This window comes from Leucoraja erinacea, chromosome 16 (assembly GCF_028641065.1).
Source record: "Leucoraja erinacea ecotype New England chromosome 16, Leri_hhj_1, whole genome shotgun sequence".
In the NCBI taxonomy this organism is placed as follows: Eukaryota; Metazoa; Chordata; class Chondrichthyes; order Rajiformes; family Rajidae; genus Leucoraja; species Leucoraja erinaceus.
Genome location: NC_073392.1, coordinates 19357891 through 19371135, shown reverse-complemented (window position 1 = coordinate 19371135; position 13245 = coordinate 19357891).

Sequence of the window (13245 nt, the reverse complement as noted above, 5' to 3'; positions counted from 1 at the left end):
CCCCTTGGCTTAGCATGTCCTCCTTCTGTCCAATTAATCTCTAGATGTCTATGAAGGTTTGTGTGCCATTAGGCTGGCAAAGCGTGGCAGGTTAGAATCTACCTCTTCCTGAGCATTAACAAATTGTGCCATTGCGAATGAGAAATTAATCTCCTGCAGAAAATATTCTCAACACGCATTCAGCAATGAGATTTACAGCCCACACCACCTCGCTGAATGTATAGGAACTACTGAAGTTGTGGCATCCTTTTCTTGTGGAATATCTATCTATATATATTACTAAAACTCTCATCTTGTTTGTTTGTATGTGTGCGTGTGTGCGTGAGCGTGATATCCTAAAACCCCGCAAAAACGGTACACGACAGCACAACAATTTTTGGCCCACCTTACTCATGTAAATGAAACAAATTTCGTTCAGATTGATGGTATATTTTACAAGTTATTAACATTTTAAGCTTTACAAAAATCACTTTTCAAACCACTTTTCCACTTGCCCTGCCCTGCCCATCAGCCGTGTTACAATGACGTCACAATGGGACCGCAAATGTCATTTACATAAAAAATCGTGATTTTCAAAAAAACTCTGTTTTAATCAACTTCTTCGGTTTCATTAACAGCTAACATTGTGTTTAGGTTATTTTAAAGAAAAAATGCGATTTTCATTGAGAATTTAATTTTTTAAAAAGCACGATATTCATTGTGGGGGGTGGGATAGGAGGAAGGTATTAAAAAAAAATCATGATATTCATTGTGGGGGTAGGATAGGGAGAGGTGAGGAGCAGGGGGGTAGAGGGAGAGGAGAGGGGTAGGGAGGGAAAGGGAGGCAAAAGTGGAGGAGGTGAGGAGGGTGGGATGGGGAAGGTGAGGAGTGGGGGAGCGAGGGAGAGGGAGAGGTGGGGGGTAGGGAGGGGAGAGGGGTAATGGAGGGAGGGAGTGACTGAGGGTAGGGGAAAGGAGAGGGAGGGAGAGGTGAGGGAAGGAGTGGGGGTAGGAGGAGAGGGGAAAGAAGATGGAGGGTGAAGAAGAGGGGGAGGAAGTGCTGGGGGATGAGGGGGAATGGAGGAGGATAGAGGTAGGATGAGGGATGGCGAGGTAATGGCGGAGCTGAGGGGGAAGAGGGAGGAGGGGAGGGAGTGGGTGAGGGGAGGAGGCAGAGGAGGGTCGGTGGAGGGTGGGGAAAAGGAGGATAATGAAGGAGGGAAATAGAGGAATGAAGAGGGAGAGTGAGATGCGTTCACATTGATCTTATATTTTACAGGTTATGAACTTTGGCTGGCTCCCACTTGCCAGCGCGCCTGCGCAGTCGGGGGAGGGTTTGCCGTGACTCACAGTGGGGATCTCTGGGATCACAACGGGACCCCGTCAGCCGCGCCTGGTGGCTTTGGGTCAGTGGTGGCACATTGCCTTGGGGGACGGGCCAAGAGCGGAACTCGCTATCAAAACATGGAAGGGACGGGGGACACTATTTTATGGCGGCCACACGCGCATGCACACACACACACACACACACACACACACACACACACACACACACGCACACACACACACACACACACACACACACACACACACACACACACACACACACACGCGCGCGCGCGGCTTCGGAGGATCAATCCAGCACTAAAAGCGGAGATTTTAAAATCGGGATCACAAAAACTTGGGGGGGATGTCCCCCACCTCTCAAAACATGGTGGGGACGTGTCCCCTCTGGCCCCCCCGGGTTTTCCGCCCCTGGACGGGCCCAACGGGTCCACACCTGGTCAAGTCTAATTTAACAAAACTTTCTTTACTTACATTTTCATCCTCTCCCTTTTTCTCTCTCTTGTTTAATCCACTTGTTCTCCTTCTCTTGTAAAATCTTGCTGTTTCTAATTTCACTCTGTTTCACTTTTCTTTTCATCCGCTTTGCTTCTTTCTCTGGTCCTCGAAGCTCACTAACTTGGAAGGTGCAATGACTGACCATGTACAGTGGTCTCAGAAGCCATAATGCTGGTGAATTGTATTTACAGCATTTGGCAGCAGTGAAATATTTTAAGCTGTGGGTGAAGGGAAAATGTCTGACAGTTTGACCACAGCCCACAAAACTCAGAATCAATTTGTTCTTCCTAATGAATGACTTTGTTCCATTTTAGTTAATCACTGATACAATATATATTCCTGCCCAAGAACTTTATGTCTGCTTTTTCCATCAGGACTGAGAACAATATTAATAAAAATCCAAATCCTAGTAACTTTTTGAATCCAAACCAATTTCTCAAATAACACTTTGATAACTATTATAATCTTGTATTTTAACAGTCACTCAGGAGCTGGCAGATAGAAGCTGGAAATTTGCTTTGGGAAAATTGAGCCTTGGTGGATTCACGCCACTGCTGTCATTTGTGGTTGCACTTTGTAAGGAGATACCTCCAAAATTTTAACAGAGCTGCGGTAAGAATAAAACCCAGTAAAATACATCTGTATTTAATTACCCTGGAATTCTTCACAACGGTAAATTATATCTGGGAATCCTGGAATATATGAAGCGGGCCCGGATTAAGGGAGTCATGTGGTGGAGGTCATGTGGGATGACATGATAACGCAGGAAACAAAGGGGCTACAAAATTCAGTTAATCCCCTTCTTGCTCATACATATCAAAATACTTCTCTCTTGGAGAATATTATCCTATAGTCATAAGGTCATAAGTGAGAGGAGCAGAATTAGGCCATTTGGCCCATCAAGTCTACTCCACCATTCAATCATGGCTGATCTATCTCTCCTAACCCCATTCTCCTGCCTTCTCCCCATAACCCCTGACACCCGTACTAATCAAAAATCTCTGTCTCTCTGTGTCTCTCTCTCTCTCTCTGTGTGTCTCTCTCTCTCTCTCTCTCTCTCTCTCTCTCTCTCTCTCTCTCTGTGTCTCTCTCTCTCTCTCTCTCTCTCTCTCTCTCTCTCTCTCTCTCTCTCTCGCTCTCGCTCTCTCTCTCTCTCTCGCTCTCTGCCTTAGTTGTAGAGTTATACATCATGGAAGCAGGTCTTTGGCCCACCAAATCAATACTGACCTACCTACGGTGATCCTACACTCATCCCACTTTATTCACACACATTACCATTGATCCTACCACTCAACTACGCTCTAGGGGTAACTTACTGTGGGCATTTTATTTACCATCCTGCATATGTTTGGGATGTGGGAGGAAAAAAGAGCACACAGAGACGGCTTTGGATGTCCATTGATGGCTGGCTGTGTGTGGACATGACCTGGGTCTTATGGAAGTATCAATGGTCAGACAGCAGGTAGGCTCCATCCACTGGCCACTTATTGTTCGTCAAGGCCCAGTGGCAATCCTGCACTCCTCTATGTGGGTCACCTTTAGAAACGCATGGGCCAATGGAAATTCATAGAGTTGTGCAACACAGAATTGAGCCCTTCAGCCCATCATATCCATGCCCATCTACACCAACCCATTTGTTTGCATTATGTCCAAATCCTTCTATGCCTTCTATTTGAATGACTGTCTAAATGTTTCTCAGACATAGTAATTGTATTTGATTCTACCACGTCCTTTGGCAGCACATTCCAGATATCAACTGTTCTCAGTGTGAACAAACATTCAACTACAAACCCTTTTAAAGTTCCTTTCTCTCACTTTATACCTATCATTTTTTGTTTTTGATACCCCTACCAGGAGAACAAGAATCTGACTATTTGTCCTCTCATAACTTTATAATCCCTCCAGCAAGCTTCTCCTCAGTGAAGAATTCAATTTCTTATAACTAAAGATTTTAAATCCAGGCAGCTTCCTTCTAAATCTCATCTGTACTCTCTCTCTCGAGCACAATCATATACTTCCTGTGGTGTGACAACCAGAACTGCAAATAATACGACAGTTTTGTAAGTTGCAACATATAGAATATAAGATATGGGCTGTTATATCTTGAACATTAGACAAACATGCTATATGGCTTCCAACAGATTCGTAGAATCAATATGGAATTGGACACTTTGGACAGACTCGCCCATGCCGACCCTATCAACACTAATTGTATCTTCCTGTAGTTGGCCATATATCTCTATCCTTTCCAGCCCATGTATCTGTCCAAATGCTCTTTTAGCACTGATTACATGCACCTCTAGTTGTTTTTCTGGCACCTCTACCCGTTCCCCTGACAGCTGGTCCCATATACCCACCACTCTCTGTGTGAAAAACTCACCCTTCAGGACCTAGAAATATTTTCCCTCTCAGCTTAAAGTTTTGTCCTCTAGTTTTAGATTCCCTACCCTTGGAAAAAGACTATGACTATCTATGCTATCTATGCCCCTCGTAAGTTTCTAAACCTCAGTAAGGTCATCTCTCCACCACTCCAGTGAGAACAATTCCAACCTATCTTAACTCTCCTTGTAACTAAAGCCCTCCATTCCAAGCACCATACTGCTAAATCTCTTTCTTGTGTTACCACATTCATTCAATAATGTGGTGACCAGAACTGCACACAAAACTCCATGTAGTCTTATCAATGTTTTGTACAACTGTATAATTATATTGTGTCTCTTATACTCAATACCCCTGCCATGAAGGGAAGCAAACTAAACCATCATCACCATCCCATCCACCTCTGCTGCATTTTCAGGGAGCTATGAACTTGCATCCTTAGATCATTCTGAATTTTAATGTTTCTAATGTCGCTGCCATTTTCCTGTGTATGTTTGGTCAACATTAGATGATCCAAATGCATTACCAATCCTTCACCCCCCTATCTACATGTGTTGCCATTTTCAGGGAACAATGGACTAGGACCACAAAGAAATGTCCATTCCCACCCGGTAGAAGATGGCTTGAGCCCTACAGCAGCAGGCAAATCCATCCTTATCCCCATCCCCATCCCCATCCCCATCCCCATCCCCATCCCCATCCCCATCCCCATCCATCCCCAATGCTTGTCTGTGTGCAGAATGCCCATAAATTGATCATTCTGAGAGGACGTAATATAACAGGTATTTTGTATATGTATAATATCTGATGATATAAAGCCGGGTGAAAAAAACATAAAGGGTCTGTCCCATCGTACGAGGTAATTCTCAAATTCAAACTCGCAGAATGTTCGTAACGAGACTGTAGGAGGCCGTAGGAGTTTGTGGATATTTTGTAGCAGCTCGTTATGCTAACCGTAGGTACACGGGGCATCCGGTAAGTCGGGACATTTTTTTCATCCAGAGGAAAAATGTCCACGAGTAAAAAAATAGTCAGGATGAAAAAATTGCTACTTTTTACTCGTAGTTAGTTCGTGGGCAGACCCTAGTAGGCCGTGAGGGTAGTCGTAGGTTGTCGCGGGTACTCGTAGATATTCATGGGTACTCGTAGATCGGCAGCTGGACAGAGAAAAAAAGGTGAGTGAAACAACAAGCTTAAGTCAACATCAGCACGTGACCTCTGTCACTCCAGTTCACGAGCATATTCGTGGAAGTCATATGAGTTCGGAGATTACCAAAATCTTTTTTTTAAGGTCCTTTAAACTTGGCAGAGGTTTTGGAGTAAACTCGTTACGTGAGACAGGCCCTTAAGGATATGGAAGGGAAGATAGAAGTGCCAAATATTTTTAAATGGCTAGTGACCGAAAGATATTGTAATTCAGAGAGACCCGGGAGTATTTAGATAGATGAAACGTTAAGGTGCAAGTTCAGTAAGCAGTTAGGAAGAATTATATATTCACCTTACCAGCAAAAGGATTTTAGTGGAAGGGTAATGACATGTGACTGCAGTTATATAGGGCCTATGAGGTCATATGTGAAATGTTGTATACAAATCTGGTCTCCTTATCAAGTAAGGATGCATTATGAAAGGGGAAGTGCAGTGAAGATTTACATTACTGACTTCTGGAATGGTAGGTTTGTCATCTGAGGAGAGATTAAGCAGATTGGCTCTAGACTTACTTGAGTTTAGAAGAATGAGAGATGATGTCATTTAAATGTACAAAATGTTTATGCTGTTTAGCAATGTATGATACAGGGTGAGGTTTTGCCTGAAGATTGACAAAAAAAAGCTGGAATAACTCAACAGGACAGGCAACATCTCTGGAGAGAAGGAATGGGTGACATTTTGGGTTGAGACCCTTCTTCAGACAGAGTTCAGAGTTTTGCCTGGTTGACTGATCAAGGATCACAGTATAAAATGATGAGTTAGTAATTCAAGACTGTCTTCATTTATATGTGAATTTATTTCACCCAAGTGGGTGAGTACATTCAAGCAGAGGCTGATAGATTTTTAGATAACAAGTGAAGAAATGGATTGTAGGAGACACAAGGAACTGCAGATGCTGGAACCTTGCATAGAACACAAAGTGCTGGAGTAACTCAGCAGGTCAGGCACCATCTCTAGAGAACATGAACACAGAAATTGCAGATGCTGGAGTCTCGAACACAAAGTGCTAGAGTAACTCAGTGGGCAATACTCACTCTGAAGAAGTGTCTAGGATCGAAACATCGTCAAGTCTCAAAAAGCATCCTGACCTGAAATGTCACCCACCCATGTCCCTCAGAAATGCTGCCTGACCCACTGAATTACTCCATCACTTTGAACAAAGCAATTGAGATAAAGTACCATAAACCTCTTGAATAGGTACAAGGAGTAAACACATCCTTCTCTTGCATCTGTTGCCTATGTTCTTACATAACAACAATGCACAGGAATTTCCTGCTACTAGTGTGGACAGGAATTTGCCATGGAAGAAACATGAAAAACAGGTATTCCGGATGAGAAATAGATACAGTTCAAAGTCTTTTTAATATATCGTGGATAGGATAGAAAAATATCAAATGTGCAAGATTTTTAATCAACGTATGTCCACAACGAACAGCCTCTCCGTGCATGGCCAGATCATTCCAAGGGCAGTAGATGGCACTGTCAGCATAATGTTATATGACCAGGTACTGCTGGTCAGAATAGTTATGCACTGCTGGTCAAGAGGACTAGGAATTACAGACCAGGAGATCGAGGCACTGTAGATCAGGAAGTCTAGGTACAGCAAGTCTGGATGCCCAGGTAGTGCATGCTGGGAGGTCCAGGTAGTGCAGGTCAGGAGATCTAGTCAGTCAATCTAGTCAACAATTAAAAGGTCTAGTAATTGCTGGTGTGGAAATTGAGATATTGCAGGTCAGGGGGTTTAGGTAATGCAGGTGAAGAGGTTTAGGTCAGGTCATGCAGATCAATAGGGCTAGGTAGAGCAGGTCAGGAGGTCAAAGAGGTGCAGGTTCTAAGGTCAAGGCCGTGCATCAAGAGGACTACATGGAGCATGTCAAGAGGTCCAGGTAGAGCAGTTCACGAGGTCTAGCAGATGCTGGTCAATAGGTCTTACAGATTGGGAGGTCTGGGTAGTGCAGATTGGGAGGTCTAGATAGTGCAGGTCAGGAGGTCTAGGTACTGGTGGTCAGGAAGTCTAGGTATTGTTGGTCAGGACCTTTAGGGAGCAGGAAGAAGAGGGAATGACTGGGATGGGACAAGACTTTGATTATGTTTGCTGCTTTTCTGAAGTAGTGTGGTGTAGATGTAGTCATTGATGGGAGTGGTGAGTCAATGGGCCGATGGTTTGAAGGTTAAGAGTTCCAGATACTGCAGGTGGGAATGTTATGGTTTAGCAGATCAGGAGGTTTAGGTAGCGCAGGTTGGAGGACCTAGGTAGTGCAGGGAAGGAGGTCTAAGTGGCGTAGGGCACAATGTCTAAGTCAGGAGGTAACATAGAAACATAGAAAATAGGTGCAGGATTAGGCCATTCGGCCCTTCAAGCCAGCACCTCCATTCAATATGATCATGGCTGATCATCCAGAATCAGTAACATGTTCCTGCTTTCTCCCCATATCCCTTGACTTTGTTAGCCCAAAGAGCTATATCTTCTAACTCTCTCTTGAATACATCCAGTGAATTGGCTTCCACTGCCTTCTGTGGCAGAGAATTCCACAGATTCACAACTCTCTGGGTGAAACAGTTTTTCCTCATCTCAGTCTTAAATGACCTACCCTTTATTCTTAAACTGTGACCCCTGACTTTGGACTCCCCCAACATGGGGAACATGGGGAACATTTTTCCTGCAGCAAGGAAACAACATGTTATCATATGAGAACAGAATAATGCAGCATCATCTTAGTAAATATGCTGTGGAAAGATTTTCTATTGATAATTATTCAAATTGGTTTGGGGAGAAATTGGAACTATAACCTGACTTTGGAACATTCCTAACTGTCACTCTATGTCATGTTGTTACTTGTGGGCAGAGCATCAAGACAAATTCCTTGTATGTGAATATACTTGGCTAATAAACTTATTCGTCCATTCATTCATTCAGTGCAATTTAGCGTAAAAAAGATTGTGACTTGTTTCTCAATTGCATTTAAGCAAAAGCTCTAGATTTAATTAATTCACTCTCCCAATACTAATACAGGTGTTCACCCGAGGAATCTCTGTTGGGGATCCAGTCAAGGACCTATGCTGCCCATTGCAATTTTCCAAGGGTTAATGTGGCATTCTCAAAATGTAATTCCAGAAAATACATCCTGAAACACTGATTTAAAGGCCTGACGTAGACAGGGCTTGTGAAATATGGAGAACATGCAGCGTACAGATGCAAGTCTGAGTAAAAATTGTTCCAGTTTCCTTGATGTATCATTGCAGAGAACTGTGCTGGCCAGTTACATAATTAGATTTAGGGAGCTTTACATGCATAAAGGTGATTGCAGGAGTTATGTTCGTAAATAAGAAATTGCTTCTTTCAAGGGCAAATGATTTTGTTTCCAAACTAACTCTTGCCCCAGGCAGCAATTTGTAAATAGTTTCATATAATGCATGCACAGCATGTATCAGCACTCAGCTCTCCACTTGTCTCTCCTCTGTTAGCCACTTGGCTGGTTATTTTCTCTTCATCGGGGTATTTTGTTATAAATAGGTTATTGGATTTCATGGGGTCAAGAGGTTTCTTCTCCCTTGTGATTGCTGTATTGTGATATTGTATCAAGATCAGACCTATTATATAAGTGTACAGAATGTCTCATGGCATTCCTTGAATATAAATGGAAAAGTTTTCCCCACAGCTCTGGCCGATAACGATGCCTGAAGCAACATCAATGGAAATGAATTACCTGGCCATAAATATAATCCTGTCTGGGAGCTTGCTGAGCATGAAATGGCTGGTGGCTTTTACTCCTCTGCAACAATAACTACACTACAAAAGTATTTCACACATTGTAAAGTTACTCTGGACAGCCTGTGAATGTGAAAAGTGCTATGGAAATGCAAGTTCTTCTTCATAATATTGGAGGGAGTGTTAAAGGAAATTGGCAGAATCAAGGAGGAAACAGAAAGTGTCAGAAACAGTCAACAGGTTGGGCAGCAACAAGGGAGGGAAGAAACAAGTTAGCGTTCCAGTCTGGTGATCTTTCATCAACATAAATGTTTCAGGTCAATGACTCTCTGATGAAGGATTATCAACAAGAAACGTTAACTGTTTCCTCTCCATAGTCGCTGCATGACTGGCTGTGTATTTCCAGTTTTTCTACCTTTAGCTTTTTTCTAGCATTCAGATTTAAAGGTATTCGCCTCAACTACCTGATGTTAGGAACATCTCCTTATTGACTCCATCTCAACCTGTTATCTATTGGTTAAATGATACTATAAAGGAAGAACAGGCTCCCCTTGAGTAAGGTAAGGATAATAATTAGGTGACAGTGAGGTTGGAGAAGAAAGAAACGCAAGGTCTTGATGTTGTGCCCATCGTGTATACGGGCCATGCCTGTTATACTAGCTGGTCTTTTCTTGCTTATCAAATCCTCATTGCCATGAACGGATAGAATAAGAGGAATGTAAAATAATACTTGGATCATGACGGGAGTGAGATATTAGTGAGATTGGAGGAGGTAAAAAAAATTCCCAGAGGATTCTCATGAAAATCATAAGAAGTTTCTTAGCGAAAGAAAAGTGGCAGGGAAAGACCAACCTGATGTTTCATCAAACTTCAACACAAACCTGATACAGATGCTTTGGGGGGTTTTTGTACCTACCAGGACTCCCAAAGAGTTTAAAATAGGTCATGTTACTATTGAAATGTAGTTGTAGTTTCCAAAATAATTTGCACAGCGATTCCCAAATTGAGAATTCCTCATGGGCTTTTGCAAAAGTGTGTTCTGTACATTTTGAAGGTGCTTTCAGGTTGTTTAATGGTGAGCAGTAAAAAGTAAACTGCTGCACTGCAAATAGCAATAATCAGCTCTGTACTTCACTGAAGTTTCACCCAATCTCTTGCTGTGGCTTATTAGGAGATAGACAGACCTTTTGTTTGTGTTATGGGCCAGAAATGCTCTTTGAATGTCATGGTAGTTTCTTTCTAAAATTCCTAGCTGGAATGGCTTATTTCAGCTCCCGTTTTACCCTGTTTCTATTAACCAGGACACAAAGGAAAATATTTCTGGCTCTTCTTGGAAGCAGAACCCACCTGAATGATAAGATGGGAGTCTGAGCTTAATGTCTAGGAAGGAACTGTAGATGCTGGTTTGCACCAGTCAGGCAGCATCTCTGGAGAAAAGGAATAGGTCTCAACCTGAAATGTCACCTATTCTTTTTGTCCAGAGATGCTGCCTGACCTGCTGAGCTACTTCAGCATTTTGTTATCTACAGTGGGAACATTGACACTAATGTGTTCAGTAAATATTGGCTAATAAACTAGGATACCTTCTATTCATAGACCCCACATGGAAGTAATGTCCTACTTAGAGAACATCTAAGAACATTAAAGAAGAAGCACAATGGATGAAAGCATGGAAACAGGCTCTTTGGTCCATCATGTCCGCACTGACCATCAACTGCCCATTTTACACTATTTCTACACGAATCCCATTTTATTCTTCCCACATTCCCATCAACTCCATCCAGATTCTACCTGCTAACTACATGAGGGGCAATTTACAGTGGTCAATTAATCTAGCAACCTGCACCTCTTTGACCTTTAAAAGAAACTGATGCAGGAAGACGTGCAAACTTCACACAGAGCACCGGATGTCGGGATTAACATAGAAACATAAAAAATAGGTGCAGGAGTGGGCTATTCGGCCCTTCGAGCCATTCAATATAATCATGGTTGATCATCCAAAAAAAATGTTGCCAATTAGTGTACCTACCGTGGAGCTACTTGCTTTTGAAGGCTTGTTGTTACGTTTGTTTTAACAGGTTTGATTGAACCAGGGTCTCTGATTGTGAGGCAGAGTCATTACCAGCTGCACCACTGGGCCGCCTGGTGATTGTGATTCATGTCATTGTGTTGGCAAACAAAGCATTAGAAATATCCAGTAAGTCACTTCTCATGAAAATCACCCCTGCGCTGCCATGTTGCACTCGGCGGCTCTGATTTCCCACTGATCCTTTTGTTTACGTCAGCAGGTGCCTTCAAAAGCAAATAGCTCAACGGTAGATACACTATTTGGCAACATTTTTTGTGCAGGCTGAAGCTTGAGAGGTATCCAGGGGATTAATCCAAATGTACGTTTGCTGCACAAGCGAGAGGCTCCTTTGCTCATTGACTGATCTATCCCTGGTGACCTTTGTTGAGGAGTTTGTTCTGAAAGGTGACTCTTTAGAGATAATTTATCTTCATTGTTTGAATTTTGATAAATCTCTCAAGGTGAGGTCATTTCTATCCCTTTATGACTACTGATGAGATCCAAACACATGGCAGAATTCAAAGGATCTGAATAGATCTTTCCCCTTTTAGCATTTTTTCCAACAAATTGCAACAGTCACAGCAGTCCCAGTGGGCAGTTCTACTGAAGGTGGTGTTCCCTGGTGGAAACTGCAGAAAAGAAGTCAAGCATAAAACGCTTGCTGAACCCCACCCCAAATTATCCAATGGTCAAAATTCTGCTTGTTAGACTGCAGAGCGTGCATGACAAACTCTTATGAAAATAGAGAAAACCTGCGTATATCCCTTGGCCCTGCATAGGAATAATGTAAACCTTCAAAAAAGTCACTGTTGTATCCAGTTTTTTCAGAGCACTGCATGTAGGAAGGAACAGCAGATGCTGGTTTACACCCAAGATAGTCACAAAATCATGGTGTAACTCAGTGGGTCAGGCAGCATCTAAGGAGAAAAGGACTAGGTGATGTTTTGGGTTGAGATCCTTCTTCTGACGAAGGGTCTCGACCCGAAACGTCACAACTTTATTTTCTCCACAGATGCTGCCTGACCCGCTGATTTACTCCAGCATTTTCTGTCTATCCTTTTTCAGAGCATTCTCTGTTAACTACACCTACAGACTGGGGCTCATAGTCCATTTCATTGCCATTCTCATGTAGCATGTCCTGAGGAATTAAATTACATTTTCTAACACAGAATATACAGTAGTGCACCATTGTGAGATGACACACAAGATGTGTGCTAATACCTAATAATAGTTCATTTATTCTTACAATGTAGAACATTCCCTTTTTTCCTTTTTCTATAAAGTTTTCTTTTCAACGTTTACTTGGATGATCTATTAGAACTTGCCTGCATTATTTTTCCAATAAATCATTCTATTCCCAGTGTCACTTAAGCATTAACATATCCTAGTCTGTTGACTTGGCTGCAGTCATTTCTCTCTATGATCAGGTTAGTGTTTTGTTTTTCTCGTGAACTTGCTGCTGGTATTGGTATTTGCTACTCCTGCTGGTATTGTCTTTGAAATTAGAGACACAAGGAACACTTGAAAGACTCAGCAGGTCAGTTGCACACGTGGACTTTGGACTCCCCCAACATGGGGAACATGGGGAACATTTTTCCTGCAGCAAGGAAACAACATGTTATCATATGAGAACAGAATAATGCAGCATCATCTTAGTAAATATGCGGTGGAAAGATTTTCTATTGATAATTATTCAAATTGGTTTGGGGAGAAATTGGAACTATAACCTGACTTTGGAACATTCCTAACTGTCACTCTATGTCATGTTGTATTGTCTTTGAAATTAGAGACACAAGGAACACTTGAAATACTCAGCAGGTCAGTTGCACACGTGGAGACAATAGACAATAGAGAATAGGCGCAGGAGTAGGCCATTCGGCCCTTCGAGCCAGCACCGCCATTCCATGTGATCAGGGCTGATCATCCCCAATCAGTACCCCCGTTCCTGCCTTCTCCCCATATCCCCTGACTCTGCTATTTTTAACAGCCCTATCTAGCTCCCTCTTGAAAGCATTCAGAGAACCTGCCTCCACCACCCTCTGAGGCGGAGAATTCCACAGAC